Source organism: Arachis stenosperma, chromosome 2 (assembly GCF_014773155.1).
Source record: "Arachis stenosperma cultivar V10309 chromosome 2, arast.V10309.gnm1.PFL2, whole genome shotgun sequence".
Lineage (NCBI taxonomy): Eukaryota > Viridiplantae > Streptophyta > Magnoliopsida > Fabales > Fabaceae > Arachis > Arachis stenosperma.
The window spans coordinates 80303762-80319582 of NC_080378.1; the positions used below are offsets into that span (position 1 = coordinate 80303762).

At 37.9% G+C, this 15821-nt stretch overlaps 1 non-coding gene across 1 annotated transcript; it reads right to left on the reverse strand.

Annotated features, from left to right (window-relative positions):
* Window positions 1–7828: 7828 nt before the first annotated feature.
* Window positions 7829–7936, reverse strand: LOC130964228 (small nucleolar RNA R71). The gene has a single exon (XR_009080331.1). It is a non-coding gene; the product is annotated as a small nucleolar RNA R71 (small nucleolar RNA).
* Between the last annotated feature and the right edge of the window lie 7885 nt (window positions 7937–15821).

The window sequence follows — 15821 nt, forward strand, 5'->3', positions numbered from 1 at the left end:
TTTTTCTGTTTTTGGCAATTCATTCAATACTTGTTTGTATCATTTAACTCTTGTTTTGAAAAGATGCCAAGAAACTAACTTGGTCTTGAACTGGGAAAAATGCCATTTCATGGTTCCTGAAGGGATAGTTCTTGGGCATAAAATGTCATGCAAAGGTATAGAAGTTGATAAAGCCAGAATAGAAATTATTGAAAAACTTCCTATACCTGTTAATGTTAAAGCAGTAAGGAGTTTTCTTGGGCATGCTGGTTTCTACAGAAGATTTATCAAAGATTTCTCAAAAATAGCAAAGCCATTGAGCAATTTGCTAGTGATTAACAACCCTTTCATCTTTAATGGCAACTGTAAGCATGCCTTTGAAACCTTAAAGAGAAAACTCATCACAGCACCCACCATCACACCCCCTGATTGGAACTTACCTTTTGAACTTAAGTGTGAAGCAAGTGACCTTGCTATTGGTGCTGTGCTAGGACAAAAGAAAGATAAGTTACACCATGTCATATATTATGCCAGCAAAGTATTAAATGAAACACAGAAAAATTATACCACTACTGAGAAAGAACTTTTGGCAATTGTTTATGCATTTGATAAGTTTAGGCAATACTTGATTGGCTCAAAAGTTATAGTGTACACTGACCATGCTGCTCTCAAGTATTTAATGTCTAAACAGGATTCAAAGCCAAGGCTTATCAGGTGGGTGCTGCTGCTACAAGAGTTTGATATTGAAGTGAGAGACAGGAAAGGAAGTGAGAATCAAGTGGCAGATCATTTATCAAGAGTAGCACAAGAAGCCTATCAAGATAGACCACAGCAAGTAAATGAGAATTTCCCTGATGAGCACCTGTTCCAAGTTCAACAAGCACCTTGGTTTGCTGACATAGCAAATTACAAAGTAGGAAGGAAGATACCTCAAGAATTCTCCAAGCAACAAGTAAAAAAACTACTCAATGAAGCAAGGAAGTTCTTGTGGGACGAACCCTTTTTATTCAAGAGGTGCTCTGATGGAATGATTAGGAGGTGTGTCCCTGAAAATGAAATGAAGGATATATTGTGGCATTGTCATGGTTCAGCATACGGTGGACACTTTGGACCAGAGAGAACAGCTGCAAAGGTACTACAAAGCGGCTTCTATTGGCCAACTATCTTCAAGGATGCTAGAGAGTTTGTTCACCAATGCAATGAATACCAAAGAGCTGGAGGATTAACAAAGAAGAATGAGATGCCTCAGAGTTTCATCTTGGAAATAGAGCTATTTGACCTATGGGGCATTGATTTCATGGGACCTTTTCCCCCTTCTTACTCTTTTAGATACATCTTGGTAGCAGTGGAGTATGTCTCAAAGTGGGTGGAAGCCATAGCCACAACCACTTATGATGCGCAGATTGTCCTTCAATTCCTCAAGAAGCATATTTTCACTAGGTATGGAGTACCCAAGGGTCTTGTCAGCGATGGTGGTGGTCACTTCTGCAACAAACAAATGGAGAAACTCCTCCACAAATATGGAGTAATACATAAAGTAGCCACACTATACCACCCTCAAACTAATGGCCAGGCTGAATTAGCAAATAGAGAGTTGAAGAAAATTTTAGAAAAAATAGTGGGAAGCACAAGGAAAGATTGGGCCAGGAAGTTAGAAGATGCACTCTGGGCATACAGGACAGCTTTCAAAACTCCCATTGGAAAGTCCCCCTTTCAGCTATTATATGGAAAATCTTGTCATCTCCCTATAGAGCTTGAACATAAAGCTTTTTGGGCCACTAAACTCCTCAACCTTGATTCTCAAGCAGCAGGAGAAAAGAGGATGCTACAACTAAATGAGTTGGAGGAGTTTAGACTAGAAGCTTATGAGAGTGCTAAGATATACAAGGAAAGAACTAAGAGGTGGCATGACAAGAAGATCTCAAAGAAAGAGTTCAAGCCAGGTCAGCAAGTACTCCTGTATAACTCAAGGCTCAAGATCTTCCCTGGCAAGCTCAAGTCCAAATGGACAGGTCTGTATCTAGTAACAAAAATTTTTCCTTATGAAAGTCTTGAGCTGCTAGATGAAGCTACACAGAGCCACTTCACATCAAATGGACACAGAGCAAAGCCTTACTTAGGAGGACAATGGGACAAGGAAAAAGAAGTTCAGAATCTGAACTGAACAAGCATGGAATATGTCAAGCTAATGACAATAAAAGAGTGCTTGTTGGGAGGCAACCCAACCTGAGGTAGTTTTCTTTTCATAGCTTTTTCAATAAAAATGCTGAATAATTGGTATGCATTGCAAGGAGCTAAGTTTGGTGTTGCACACCAAAACAATTTAAGGGAGAATGAAGGATTCTAAGTTTGGTGTTCCACCAAAATCTCACTTAAAAGCACATTCTCACTTCCTGCACAATGCTAGCTCCAAGCAATCAGACAAATTATTCAACTATTTAACAGCTTTCTAGCTTTAATTCCATAACCTCTAGCAAAGACACAGGGATTTCACATATGGTTAACTTGTTGCATCAGGGGCAGTGGCAAGCAATTAAGTTTGGTGTTCCCACACCAAAATAAATCCAACAGACACACTCAATTCATGCATACTAACCATTCACCTAAAGGGCTTGAGAAGCAAGCAACTTTTGAGAATTATGCAGGAGACTAGCCAACGTTTGAAGACAATTTGCATTGTGACTCAAAAGGGAGGCAACATGAGGAAAAATGAAAAGCTGCAACTTAAAAGGTTGTATTTACACTTGATCCGTGTTATTGTGAAATGTTTTAATTCAGGAATTCTTGTATGTCTTGCTAAAGTGTTCATCTAGTTGCAAGTGAAGTTGCTTGAATAAGTATGCTGATCTGCATAAGTGTTTGTCATTCATTACTTAGCTTTAAATTTTGTTTTGTTTCCCTTGCTATTTGAATAAAAGAGAGATGTTTGACTTAGAAAAGTAATTGTTCAATGTTGCAAAAGTTAGAATGAAAGTTAGTGATGGTATGTGTTTGATGCAATTGTTAACTCATAGAATAATTGCTGCATAATGACATGTTACTTGAAGCTTAAGCTAGTTTGCTGCTATGATCCTTCAATTAATGAAAGTCTCTTGAAAATAAATCAAAACCAAAAGAAAAAGAAGAAGAAAAAGCCAAAAGCTGGCAAAGAAACAAATAATAAGGCTAGACACCAATAGCTTGGACCCTAGGACACATGCCTGTGGTATTTTTGTACTAGGATATGCTTGGACAAGTAAGTTCTAATGAGTATTTCAAAACTTGGCCACTTAGATCAACTGATTTAGGATTGCCAACTGAAAGTCCACAATAAAGAGCAACCTAGCTACAAAACATTTAGTTCTCCAAAGAGATGCTGGGCATCAATGATCCTAGGAAGAAAAAGGTGAGCCATGTATCTGTGGTGAAGAAATGTTGAGTGAAATTAAGCAAAAGGCCACTGCAACATTTGCCACCAAGCCTTCAATAAATAATAAGCTCTCTAATGCAAAAGAAAGAAGAAAAGGCTAACAAGGAAAATAAGCAAAAAGTAAGGTATTGTAGCAGCAACCTTGGTGAACCCTTTAGGAGACATTGTTTGTTTTGACAGCAAGTAATAAATGAACTACTATTGATCTGCATAAAACCCCATAAACCAAGTTTAACTATCTGCCTAATAAGGACATATATACTTCTCTATTTCATTCTATCTTCTCTTATGTTTAGTGCTTGTTTGGGGACAAGCAAGATTTAAGTTTGGTGTTGTGATGACAAGTCATCATATGCCTATTTTTCAAGCTAATTTCACTTGTTTCACTAGTTTTTATGCACTTTCTTGCATTCTAAGTAAGTAATTTGGAATGAAAATGCATGGTTTCTTTGAATCAAACAACCACCATTTAATTGATGCTAAATCATGAAGTTTAAGCTAAATTTTATTGATTTTTAATGATTTATAAACCTTGTGAATTTGGTGATACTTTGATTGGTTGTTTTGATTATTTGTAGGTGAAGAAAAGAAGAAAACAAGAAAGCGTGGCTTAAGAAGTGTAGCCCAAGGAAGAAAAGAGTGTGGCAAAGGAAACAATGAAGCATGGCACATGGAAGGAGGAAGCATAGTGCTCTCTTCAGGAGCGGAGCACTCTTTCAAGGAAGCACAACAATGGACCTTCTCTTTAGACACCTCTAGACTTTACTTAAGAATTTTCTTTCAAAAACTTTCATTTGGAGCATTTACTTTTGAATCTAGATCTTAGAGAATTGGGAAGGAGAATTGATCTCTCTTCTTCCTTGTTCTTGCTGGAGCACTTTTTATTTTTCTTGCTTTGGATCTTGGGTGGAGAATTGAAGAACTTCTGTTTCAATCTCACCTTGAGATCTCTTGTTTACTCTTTCTGCATAATTGAATTTAAATTTCTGTTTACTGCTTCATCTTCTATTCTTCTGCAATTTACTTTTCTTTATTTCTTTTGCAATTGTTCTTGTTGGATCAAGGAAGGATTTGAGATCTAGACTTGTTTTCTAGTCTCTTCCACTCCTGAGATCTTTAATCATCTTTTATTTAGCTGTAATTAAGCACAAGTCATTTTCTGTTTTACATTTCAAAGCATTCTACCTTTACTATTTGAGATCTACTTCAATTCAATTCCTCTTCTACTCTTTTGTTTAATGAAATTTACTTGTTCTTGTTTAAATTCTGCAATCCCAGCCCCTCAATCCCTTTATCATTCAAGCAATTTATATTTCTTGCACTTTAAGTTACCGCAATTTACATTTCTTGCACTTTAAGTTTCAGTCATTCAATTTCTTGTTCTTTAAGATTCAGCATCTTTACTTTCAGTTCTCTTTAATTTCTGCAATTCATCCCTCTCCCTTTACATTTCTTGCAATTTACCTTCTGTCTGCTACAAATCACTCAACCAATACTTGATTCGCTTGACTAAATCAACCACTAAACTAAAATTGCTCAATCCTTCAATCCCTGTGGGATCGACCTCACTCATGCGAGTTATTATTACTTGATGCGACCCGGTACACTTGCCGGTGAGTTTCGTGTTGGATCGCTTTCCACACATCAGGAGTTTCTACACACCATAGATTAAGGAGTGGAGCTCTGCTGTACCTCAAGTTTTAATGCAAAGTACTACTATCTTTTATTCAATTCGGCTTATTCTTATTCTAAGATATTCGTTGCACTTCAACATGATGGATGTGATGATCAGTGACACTTATCGTCATTCTCACCTATAAACGCGTGATTGACAACCACTTTCGTCCTACCTTAAACGAGCGAGTATCTCTTGGATTCCCCTAACCAGAATCTTCGTGGTATAAGCTAGAACCCTTTGGCAGCCACTCTTGAGGATCCGGAAAGTCTAAACCTTGTCTGTGGTATTCCGAGTAGGATTCAGGGATTGAATGACTGTGACGAGCTTCAAACTCGTGATTGTTGGGCGTGATGACAAACGCAAAAGAATCAATAGATTCTATTCCGACATGATCGAGAACCGATAGATGATTAGCCGTGCTGTGACAGAGCATTTGGACTATTTTCACTGAGAGGATGGGATGTAGCCATTGACAACGGTGATGCCCTACATACAGCTTGCCATGGAAAGGAGTATGAAGGATTGAAAGTAAGATAGCAGTATGTTACAGAGATTCAACAGGGACAAAGCATCTCCATACACTTATCTGAAATTCCCGTCAATGATGTACATAAGTATTTCTATTTTTATTTTATGCTTTATTTATTATTAATTTCGAAAACCATTATAACCATTTGAATCCGCCTAACTGAGATTTACAAGATGACCATAGCTTGCTTCATACCAACAATCTCCATGGGATCGACCCTTACTCACGTAAGGTTTATTACTTGGATGACCCAGTACACTTGCTGGTTAGTTGTGCGGAGTTGTGACAAAGTGTGATTTACGTTTGAGAGCTACCAAGTTTTTGGCGCCATTGTTGATGATCACAATTTCATGCACCAGGGCCAAACTTTAAGTTTGATGTCAATTGCATGATTTTAATTGTCTTGCAATTTTCGAAACGCATGCATTGTGTTCTTGATGATCTTCCTGTCGTTCTTGATGAATTGCCTTGTTTGATCTTCATGATTTATTGATTTACACTGCATGATGTTCTACATATGCATTCTTGCATTCATATGGCCCAAACATGAGAAAGTTCTAAGTTTGGTGTCCTCCATGTTTCCTTTCATTAAGAAAACTGAGTTCTTGATGTTCATCTTGATCTTCAAGATTGTTCTTGGTGTTCATCTTGACGTTCATAATGTTCTTGCATATATCTTGTGTTTTGATCCAAGAATTATATGTTTTGACTCATTTTGTTGTTTTTCAAAATTGAAAACATCTCTTCTTGAATAAAGGATTTAGCAAAATGAAGATCCAAGAACATAAAGCAGAGGAATTACAGAGAAGAAGCTGGGCGTTCAAAATGCCCAGTGAAGAAAAAAAACTGGCGTTTAAACGCCAGCCAAGGTACCTGGCTGGGCGTTTAAACGCCCAAACCATGCAGCAATTGGGCGTTAAACGCCCAAAACATGCAGCTCCTGGGCGTTTAATGCCATGATGACACAAGGAGAGGAATTTTGTTTTCAAATCAAATCTTTTTCAAATCTTCATATTTTTTTTTCAAAATCAAATCTTTTTCAAATCAAATATTTTCTATCATATCTTTTTCAAAATCATATCTTTTCAAACATATCTTTTTCAAAAATCAACTCTTTTCCTCATATTTTCAAAAATCTTGATTCAAAAATTTCAAGTTTGTTACTTTCTTGTTAAGAGAGATTCAATATTTGAAATTTAGAATCATATCTTTTAGTTTTTTGTTAATTAAGTCATTAACTTTTTAAAAGTCAAATCTTATTAATTTTTATCTTTTCAATCATATCTTTTAAATCATATCTTTTTCAAATCATATCTTTTTAAAAATCCATGATTTTAAAATCTTTTTAACTTCTTTTCTTTTTCAAATTTATTTCTTATCTTTTTCAAAACCACCTAACCACTTTTTCACTTTTAATTTTCGAAAAACATTAACCTTTTTTTAAAATTCTTTTTTATTTAACTAATTGTTTTGAATTTTAATTAAAATTTTCGAAAATTCTTTCCCCCTTTCTTATCTTTTTCTATTTAAACACTAACATTCCTCCTCCGTTGTCAATTCGAACTCCATCTCTCTTGTGTGTTCGAATTCTTACCTCATCCTTCTATTCTTATTTTCCTCTGACATCTCAAAGAATCTCTATACTGTGACATAGAGAATTCCATATTTTCTTTGTTTTCTTCTCTTTCATATGAGCAGGAACAAAGATAAAGGCATATTTGTTGAAGCTGAATCTAAAACTGAAAGGACTCTGAAGAGGAAGCTGAGAGCAGGTAAAGCACAAAACTCTAAAGAGAACTTCACTGAAATTTTCAAAAAGGAAGTAGCAAAAGAAACAATTATGGCTGAACCAAACAACAATGCAAGGAAGATGCTTGGTGATTTTACTACACGAACTTCCAACTTTTATGGAAGAAGTATCTCAATCCCTGCCATAAAAGCAAACAATTTTGAGCTAAAGCCTCAATTAGTTTCTCTACTGCAATAGAACTGCAAGTTTCATGGACTTCCATCAGAAGATCCTTATCAGTTTTTAATTGAGTTCTTGCATATCTGTGATACTGTTAAGACCAATGGAGTTGATTCTGAAGTCTACAAGCTTATGCTTTTCCCTTTTGCTATAAGAGACAGAGCTAGAACATGGTTGGACTCACAACCCAGAGATAGCCTGGACTCTTGGGATAAGTTGGTCACGGCTTTCTTAGCCAAGTTCTTTCCTCCTCAAAAGCTGAGCAAGCTTAGAGTGGATGTTCAAACCTTCAGACAAAAAGATGGTGAGTCCCTCTATGAAGCTTGGGAAAGATACAAGCAGCTGACCAAAAAGTGTCCTTCTAACATGCTTTCAGAATGGACTACATTAGATATATTCTATGATGGTCTGTCTGAATTTTTCAAGATGTCACTGAACCACTCTGCAGATGGATCCATTCACCTAAAGAAAATGCCTGTAGAAGCTCAGGAACTTTATTGAAATGGTTGCAAATAACCAGTTCATGTATACCTCTGAGAGGAATTGTGAGTAATGGGACGCCTCAAAAGAGAGGAGTTCTTGAAATTGATGCTCTGAATGCCATACTGGCTCAGAATAAAATATTAACCCAACAAGTCAATATGATCTCATAGAGTCTGAATGGATTACAAAATGCATCCAACAGTACTAAAGAAGCATCTTCTGAAGAAGAAGCTTATGATCCTGAGAACCCTGCAATGGCAGAGGTGAATTACATGGGTGAAGCCTTTGGCAACACCTATAATCCTTAATGGAAAAATCTTCCAAATTTTTCATGGAAGGAACAATAGAAGCAAGGCTTTAATAATAACAATGGTGGAAGAAACAGGTTTAGCAATAGCAAACCTTTTCCATCATCATCTCAGCAACAGATAGAGCATTCTGAGCAGAATCCTTCTAGCTTAGCAAACATAGTCTATGATCTATCTAAGGCCACTCTTAGTTTCATGACTGAAACAAGATCTTCCATTAGAAATTTAGAGGCACAAGTGGGCCAGCTGAGTAAAAGGGTTACTGAAACTCCTCCTAGCACTCTCCCAAGCAATACAGAAGAAAATCCCAAAGGAGAGTGCAAGGCCATTGTTATAATCAACATGGCCGAAACCTTAGAGAAGGAGGAGGACGTGAATCCCAATGAGGAAGACCTTAGGGAACGTCCAATGGTCAGTAAGGAATACCCTAATGAGGAACCAAAGGAATCTGAGGCTCATACAGAGACCATAGAGATTCCCTTGGACCTCTTTTTACCATTCATGAGCTCTGATGATTATTCATCTTCTGAAGAGGATGAAGACATTGTTGAAAGGCAAGTTGCTCAATATTTAGGAGTAATCATGAAGCTGAATGCCAAGCTGTTTGGTAATGAGACTTGGGAGGAAGAGCCTCCCTTGCTAACCAATGAACTGAATACATTGGATAAGCTGGATTTACCCTAAAAGAAACAGGATCATGGTAAATTCTTTATACCCTATACCATAGGCACCATGACCTTTGAAAAAGCTCTATGTGACCTGGGGTCAGGGATAAACATGATGCCACTCTTTATAATGGAGAGACTGGGAATCTATGAGGTATAGGCTACCAAATTCTCATTGGAGATGGCAGATAAATCCGTGAAAAAGGCTTATGGACTAGTAGAGGACGTGCTAGTGAAGGTTGAAGACCTTTACTTCCCTGCTGATTTCATAATCCTAGACACTAGGAGGGATGAGTATGAATCCATCATCCTTGGAAGGCCCTTCCTAGCCATAGCAAGAGCTGTGATTGATGTTGACAGAGGAGAATTGATCCTTCATATGAATGAAGAATGCCTTATAGTAAAGACTCAAGGTTCTCCATCTATAACCATGGAGAGTAAGCATAAAGAGCTTCTCTCAATACAGAGTCAAACAGAGCCCCCACATTCAAACTCCAAGATTGGTGTTAGGAGGCCACAACCAAACTCTAAGTTTGGTGTTGAGAGATCTCAACCATACTCTGATCATCTATGAGGCTCCATGAGAGCTCACTGTCAAGCTATTGACATTAAAGAAGCGCTTACTGGGAGGCAACCCAATTTTATTTTAATTTTATCTATATTATTTTATTTTCTTTTAGGTTGATGATCATGTGAAGTCACAAAAACAATTACAAAAATAAAGAAGAAAATCAAAAACAGCATTGAAACGCGAGTAAGGGTAGCAAAATGGGCGTTTAAACGCCCAATCTGGCACCTTTCTGGGGTTTAAATGCCAGAATAGGGCACCAGACTGGCATTTAAATGCCAGAACAGGGCAATAAACTGGCGTTTAGACGCCAGAACAGGAAGGAAAACTGGTGTTTAAACGCCAGAACAGGGCAGCAAACTGGCGTTTAAACGCCAGAATTGCACTCTAAGGCGTTGTGAACGCCCAATTGGAGCAGGGATGAAGAATTTCTTGACCCTTCAGGATCTGTGGACCCCACAGGATCCCCACCAACCTCAACTCACTCTCTCTCATCTTTACACCTTTTTACAACACTCTTCCCCAAATACCCTTCACCAATCACCTCCATATCTTTTCCTATAAATACCCCTCTCACTTCCTTCATTTTCACATATTATACACACCTTCCCCTCCCCTTGGCCGAACCCTATACACCCTCAATCTCTTCTATTTTCTTCTTCTTTCTACATCTTTCTTTCTTCTTTTGCTCGGGGACGAGCAAATACTTTAAGTTTGATGTTGTAAAAGCATTGCTTTTTGTTTTTTCATCACCATTTATGGCACCTAAGGCCAGAGAAACCTCTAGAAAGAGGAAAGGGAAGGCAACTGCCTCCACCTCTGAATCATAGAAGATGGAGAGATTCATCTCAAAGGTCCATCAAGACCACTTCTATGAATTTGTGGCCAAGAAGAAGGTGATCCCTGAGGTCCATTTTAGGCTCAAAAAGGGCGAATATCCGGAGATCCGACAAGAAATCTGAAGAAGAGGTTGGGAAGTTCTTGCCAACCCCATTCAACAAGTCAGAATCTTAATGGTTCAAGAGTTCTATGCAAACGCATGGATCACTAGGAACCATGATCAAAGTATGAACCCAAACCCAAAGAATTACCTTACAATGGTTCTGGGGAAATACTTAGATTTCAGTCCGGAAAATGTCAGGCTAGCATTCAACTTGCTAATAATGGAAGAAAACGCACACCCTTACACTAGAAAGGTCAACTTTGATCAAAGGTTGGACTAAGTCCTCATGGACATATGTGTAGAAGGAGCTCAATGGAAAAGAGACTCAAGAGGCAACCCGGTTCAATTGAGAAGACCGGATCTTAAGCCTGTGGCTAGAGAATGGTTGGAGTTCATCCAACACTCTATCATTCCCACTAGTAACTGATCTGAGGTAACTGTGGATCGGGCCATCATGATCCATAGTATCATGATTGGAGAGGAAGTAGAAGTTCATGAAATCATACCTCTAGAACTCTACAAGGTGGCTGACAAGTCCTCACCTTTGGCAAGATTAGCCTTTCCTCACCTCATATGTCACATTTGCTATTCAGCTGGGATTGTCATAGAGGGAGACATCCTCATTGAAGAGGACAAGCCCATCACTAAGAAGAAGATAGAGCAAACTAGAGAGCCCATTCATGGCACTCAACAAGAGCATGAGGAAGTCCCTCATCAAGAAATCCCTGAGATGCATCAAGGGATGCAATTTCCTCCACACAATTATTGGGAGTAATTCAATACTTCTTTGGAAAGCTTGAGTTACAACATGGACCAATTAAGGGTGGAACACCATGAGCACTCCATCATTCTCCATGAGATTAGAGAAGATCAAAGAGCTATGAGGGAGGAGCAACAAAGGCAATGAAGAGACATAGAGGAGCTCAAGAGCACCATTGGTTCTTCAAGAGGAGGAAGATGCCACCCTCATTAACGTGGACTCATTCCTTAATCTCCTTGTCTATTTATTTTCTATTTTTCGGCTTTATGCTGTATGTTCTATCTATGTTTGTGTCTTCACTACATGATCATTAGTGTCTAGTGTCTATGTCTTAAAGCTATGAATAACTCCATGAATCCTTCACCTCTCTTACATGAAAAATGTTCTTAATTACAAAAGAACAAGAAGTACTTGGATTTCAAATTTTATCTTGAAACTAGTTTAATTATTTTGATATGGTGGCAATACTTTTTGTTTTCTGAATGAATGCTTGAACAGTGCATATTTTTTATCTTGTTGTTTATGAATGTTAAAATTGTTGGCTCTTGAAAGAATGATGAACAAAGAAAAATGTTATTGATAATCTGAAAAATCATGAAATTGATTCTTGAAGCAAGAAAAAGCAGTGAAAAAAAAGAGAGAAAAGAGAAAAAAAATGGCGAAAAAAAATGAGAAAGAAAGAAAAAGAAAAAGCAAGCAGAAAAAGCCAATAGCCCTTTAAACCAAAAGGCAAGGGTAAAAAGGATCCAAGGCTTTGAGCATTAATGGATAGGAGGGCCTAAAGGAATAAAATTCAGGCCTAAGGGGCTAAATCAAGCTGTCCCTAACCATGTGCTTGTGGCATGCAGGTCCAAGTGAAAAGCTTGAGACTGAGTGGTTAAAGTCGTGATCCAAAGCAAAAGAGTGTGCTTAAGAACTCTGGACACCTCTAACTGGGGACTTTAGCAAAGCTGAGTCACAATCTGAAAAGGTTCATCCAGTTATGTGTCTGTGGCATTAATGTATCCGGTGGTAATACTGGAAAACAAAGTGCTTAGGGTCACGACCAAGACTCATAAAGTAGCTGTGTTCAAGAATCAACGTACTGAACTAAGAGAATCAATAACACTATCTAAAACTCTAAGTTCCTATAGATGCCAATCATTCTGAATTTCAAAGGAAAAAGTGAGATGCCAAAACTATTCAGAAGCAAAAAGCTACAAGCCCCGCTCATCTAATTAGAACTAAGTTTCATTGATACTTTGAGATTCATTGTATATTCTCTTATTTTTATTCTATTTTATTTTCAGTTGCTTGGGGACAAGCAACAATTAAGTTTGGTATTGTGATGAGAGGATAATTTATACACTTTTTAGCATTGTTTTTAGGTAGTTTTTAGTAGGATCTAGCTACTTTTTGGGATGTTTTTATTAGTTTTTATGCAAAATTCATATTAATAGACTTTACTATGAGTTTGTGTGTTTTTCTATGATTTCAGGTATTTTTTGGCTGAAATTGAGGGACCTGAGCAAAAATCTGATTCAGAGGCTGACAAAGGACTGCTGATGCTGTTAGATTCTGACCTCCATGCACTCGAAGTGGATTTTCTGGAGCTACAGAACTCCAAATGGAGCGCTCTGAATTGCGTTGAGAATTAGACATCTAGGGCTTTCCAGCAATATATAATAGTCTATACTTTGCACGAGTTTTGATGACGTAAAATGGTGTCAAAACGCCAGCTCTCTACCCTTTTTCTGACTGGCATAAAAGTTGGAGTTAAACGCCCAAACTGGCACCAAAGCTGGTGTTTAACTCCAAGGAAGACTTCTACACGTGTAAAGCTCAATGCTCAGCCCAAGCACACAACAAGTGGGCCCCAAAAGTGGATTTCTACATCATTCACTTATTTCTATAAACCCCAGTAGCTAGTTTCATTATAAATAGGACCTTTTACTATTGTATTTTCATCTTGGGATCATAGAGACAATTCTGGATACATTCTCATATTTGGGGAGGCTGGACATTCGGCCATGCCTGGACCTCCATACCATTTATGTATTTTCAACGGTGGAGTTTCTACACACCATAGATTAAGGTGTGGAGCTCTGCTGTTCCTTGAGTATTAATGCAATTACTACTATTTTCTATTCAATTCAAGCTTATTCTTGTTCTAAGATATTCACTCGCACTTCAACCTAATGAATGTGATGATCCGTGACACTCATCATCATTCTCACCTATGAACGCGTGACTGACAACCACTTCTGTTTTACTTAAGATTGAGCGTGTATCTCTTAGCCTCCATTCCAAAAGATTGGAGTCTTTGTGGTATAAGCTAGAATTATTGGCGGCCATTCCTGAGATCTAGAAAGTCTAAATATTATCTGTGGTATTTCGAGTAGGATCTGGGAAGGGATGACTGTGAGGAGCTTCAAACTCGCAAGTGTTGGGCGTAGTGACAGACGCAAAAGGATCACTGGATTCTATTCTAACATGATCGAGAATCGACAGATGATTAGCCATGCGGTGACAGCGCATTTGGACCATTTTCACTGAGAGGACGGGAGGTAGCCATTAACGCTGGTGAAATCCAACATACAGCTTGCCATAGAAAGGAGTATGAAGGATTGGATGAAGGCAGCAGGAAAGCAGAGATTCAAGAGGGATGAAGCATCTCCATACGCTTATCTGAAATTCCCACCAATGAATTACATAAGTATCTCTATCTTTATTTTTTGTCTTATTTATCTTTTAATTATCAAAAATCCATAAACCATTTGAATCTGCCTGACTGAGATTTACAAGGTGGCCATAGCTTGCTTCAATCCGACAATCTCCATGGGATCGACCCTTACTCACGTAAGGTTTATTACTTGGACGACCCAGTGCACTTGCTGGTTAGTTGTGCGAAGTTGTGAAAAAGAGTTGAAATTACAATTGTGTGTACCAAGTTGTTGGTGCCATTGTGTATCATAATTTTGTGCACCATACAGTTTAGCATTTTCATAGCGGCAACCCTAAACTCATCGAGCTCGTTGAGTTGAAGGAGCCTCTTCTCGCCCACAACCTTAGCATAAAAATTAAGGAACTTGGTAGCCCAATAATCTCTATGATTTAATTACATTGGCAAGTTGCAAGGATTCTCCATAAACAAACTGGTAAGGGGACATGCCAATGGGTGTCTTGAAGGCCGTTCTGTATACTCAGAAAGCATCATCTAGCTTTTTGGCCTAATCTTTCTTTGAAACTCCCATAGTCTTCTCTAGAATTCTCTTGAGCTTTCTATTAGAAACTTCCATTTGACCACCTGTCTGGGGGTGATGAGGAGTAACCACCTTATGTTTGTCCCCATTTTTGTGGAGAAGAGCATCCAATTGCTTGTTACAGAAGTGACTTTCTCCATTACTGATCAAGGTTCTTGGAACACCAAACCTATTTAAAATATTTTTCTTGAGGAATTGAAGTACCATTTGAGCATCATTGGTGGGCAATGGGATTTCCTCCACCCATTTAGAAACACAATTCACAACAATTAAGATGTAATTGTTTGAATATTAGGGTGGGAAAAGCCCCATGAAATATATTCTCCACACATCAAACAATTCCACCTCCAAAATGAAATTTTGTGGTATCTCATGATTCTTTAGTAAGTTCTATGACCTTTGACATTGTGGACAATTCTCCATAAATTCTCTAGCATCCTTGAAGATTGTTGGCCAATATAAGCCACATTGGAGAAGTTTTGTGGCAGTTCTATTTCCACCAAAATGGCCACCATATTCAGAACCATGGCAATGCCATAAAACCTCTTTAGTTTCTTCCTCTAGGGTGCATATTTCGAGTATGCCATCCGAGCATCTCTTAAACAAATATGGCTCCTCCCATATGAAGTAGCAAGTATCATATTGCAACTTCTTTCTTTGGTGCCAAGTGAGCTCCTCTAGAATGCATTTTCCAGCCTTTTAATTAGCCAGATTCTCAAACCATGGAGCCTTGTGTATGACAAGAAGTTGCTCATCAGGAAATCCTTCATTCATAGGAATTTTCTTAATAAGGGCTTCTAAAGATTCAATTCTTGAGAGATGGTCAGCTACTTGATTTTCAGAACCTTTCCTATCTCTGATTTCAATATCAAATTCTTGCAAGAGAAGCACCCACCTAATTAGCCATGGTTTAGCATCCTGCTTAGCTAAAAGAAAAACTTAAGAGCAGAGTGATAAGTGTAGACAATTACTTTTGAACCAATTAAATAGGATATAAATTTATCAAAAGCAAAAACCATGGCTAAAAGCTCTTTCTCTGTTGTGGTTTAATTCTTTTGGGAATCATTTAAAACATGGCTTGCATAATAAATGACATGTAAAACCTTTTCTTGTCTTTGCCCCAAGACAGCACCAATTGCAAAATCACATGCATCACATATAAGCTTAAAAGGTAAAGCCCAATTCGGTAGAGCAATTATTGGGGCAAAGACAAGCTTGGCTTTAAGAGTTTCAAAGGCATGTAAACAATCATTATTAAAATTAACAGGAACATCAGTGACCAAAAGTT